At 43.4% G+C, this 2664-nt stretch overlaps 1 non-coding gene across 1 annotated transcript; it reads right to left on the minus strand.

Moving 5' to 3' along the window:
* Positions 1 to 1708: 1708 nt before the first annotated feature.
* On the minus strand, positions 1709 to 1839 carry LOC119541033. The gene has a single exon (XR_005218168.1). It is a non-coding gene; the product is annotated as a small nucleolar RNA SNORA11 (small nucleolar RNA).
* Positions 1840 to 2664: the final 825 nt, after the last annotated feature.

Genomic DNA, 2664 nt, shown 5'->3' on the forward strand with positions numbered 1-2664 from the left:
GGAAACATTATGCAAAGGCGAATTTCTGGTTTCTCTTTCTTAAGCTAGGTCACCACAAAGCCCAATTCAAGTTCTGGTTCCTCTGTTGCTCCGTCCCTTGGATAAAATCAGCAACCTCGTTCACAATGAGTTCGCTTTCCTCTGCCTGATCTCCCCCAGGACATTCAAGTGTGACCTCACTTGTTGGCACCGGAATAGACTGTATTGATTTCTGTGGGGTCCCCCTGCCCCAGGTATGTCCTAACATTGCCAGTACTTGTTGGAGGAGAGTCATTTTCTTACTCCAGGACCTTCAAGTTGACGAGCACAGAGGACAGAGGAATGCATGGTGGTTCAAAACACTCTACTTGAACCAAAATATTTCAAACTGCAGCAACATCTAACATGTTTCCTCCAGCCTCAGTTTCCTCAAGGTAGTGTTTCTTTGACACAATCTGTAACCACTTCCGTGACATTGAGCTTTCTCTGTGGCTGTGCAGTTAGGTGAGGTGTAGTTGAAAGCACATACAATATGTTAGAGTATTCTTAAAAGCCTCAGGGATGAGATGATCTTTAGCTGAAATCTGAATGACAGAGTCAGGGGTGCCGAGGAGCTTGGCACTCTGCAGTTGGAAAGAAACTCGTAACAATGGGAGCATTGAGGGTGAGAAGGAACGTGCCGCATCACATCGGGAGGATGGTGCTTCAGGAGACGGTCAGGTTTAGGGGCTTCATCGACCAGAGAACATAGTCCTCAACCCTGACCCTGAACCTCCTCAGAGACTGGACATGGTTTCCAGGCTGCTTGTGTCTCCAAATACCCCCATGCAGTGGGTTACTACAATGGTGCATCTTGGGAACCCAAGTTTAGGGTCAAGAGAAATTTTCAGCAAATGATCCCTTCACCGTACAGAATAAAAAGTCAGGGAGGGCATATCTCCTTGTTGCTTACAAAGTACAAAGTCTTAAGGGCAGGGGAAGAAGTCCCATCACAACTGGTCCCCCAGGGTGGCAGAAAAATGCTTTGGGTCTGGTCGATATATGGCAGCTCCATGCTGGAGAAGAGAAACAAGTCTATAGGGCTTGTTCCCAGTTTCCTGGTTTAAGGTCTGGCAGGGCCTTTTCATTAGACTTAACATCACTCCATTATTATGGAAGGGCACAATAGAATAGGAGGTGGGGGTGGCGAAAGCCACTTAGCATGTGTTTTGTTACTTCCCCAGACAAGGCAGTGGGGATAGGCAGTGTGGGGCCCTGGCCTCTTAATACAGGTCTGTGAATTCCCTCCCACCTCAAAGGCTCACTGCCACTGTGCTCCCCGTCACCTTGTGCTCCCCACTGGACCCTCCAGATACGGATGATCATTCTGTACCTACTACGGGTTTCCATCACCACTAGAATCTGGGTTCTGCCTGCCATCCTGAATTTTCTCCCAGCACCTGCAATTGATTCTCATAGCCCACCCGTCACCCCACCACCTCTCACACAGTGGCCATTCTAGTTCCAGGTCTATTGAAGATTGCCCAGCCCACCACACCAGGCTCTGTCCTGAGAAGACATTGCTCAGGAGTTTGGCCCTCAGGGGAAACAGAGTAACTTAATAAGGGTGTGGAGAGGATTCAAGAATTTTCTCTGAGAGTGAACTAAATAATATTTAAAAGCACTTTACAGTTTTGAAAATCTGTGATTCTAACAGCAATTTGCTTTAGCTTTTTTTTTTTTTTTTTCCATGTGTAGGGCATTTGCTCATAGGGAGACCACACAAGTTTTGTGCCCCTTGTCACAATGAACCTGAATTCCTTTTGGGTGTGTTGTAAACAGAAAAGCCATTTTTCAGGCCCCCTGCTCTGAGCACACCCCCTGCTTTAGCTTTAAGAAATGAGCAAGAGATTCTCATGTTAAGTACACTGTAAAACCAATGGTCATAGGTTTTTGTTTTTGTTTTTTAACTGTAGTACTTTGTTTCTCAGCACTATCATTATCAGGGTCAGAATGGGTTTCAGAAACCACAAAACGTTTTCTCAACAGAGGAAAGCAAGAGAAACTCATAAAAGGAAATATGCAATCACACTGTGAATCTGAAAGTTTCTTGCAATAGTCTTCAGGTGATCTAGTTCTCAAACCTTATTCTATGTAGCTCTCATGAAAATTCAGACTAATGTTTTGATCCTGCTTAGCATATGACAGTTGGATTTCAGCCAGGTGTCAGTCCTGGCCCCAAGGCCCATCGGTTACAGTAAAATCAAATTAGGATTCAGATATCTTTTAAGCATTCACAATGTGCAAGACACAACTTTAGATGCCAAAATTAACAAATTAATATGATCCACTTGGTGTTAAAAAAAAAAGAATATATATGTATGTGTGTAAATATGTATCTATCTATTCCATGCAGATCCATAAAATATTCTGCAAGGTTCAAAAATATTAACAGTGTTTATTTCTAAGGAACAGAGAGAAGTGGCAGAATGAATGTAGAGAGGAATACCTTTACTGGATCTCTGTCTTTGGTGTTCGATTTTTAAAAGCATGTGTATATTGCTGTTTAGGTTTGATAAAGCTGCCAGAATGTAGTATACCAAAAATGGGTTGGCTTTTAATGTGGGGATTTATTAACTTACAATTTAGAGTTCTTAGGTCATGAAAATGTCCAGCTCAAGGGATCAACAGGATGATACTCTCCTG

Source organism: Choloepus didactylus, chromosome 7 (assembly GCF_015220235.1).
Source record: "Choloepus didactylus isolate mChoDid1 chromosome 7, mChoDid1.pri, whole genome shotgun sequence".
In the NCBI taxonomy this organism is placed as follows: domain Eukaryota; kingdom Metazoa; phylum Chordata; class Mammalia; order Pilosa; family Megalonychidae; genus Choloepus; species Choloepus didactylus.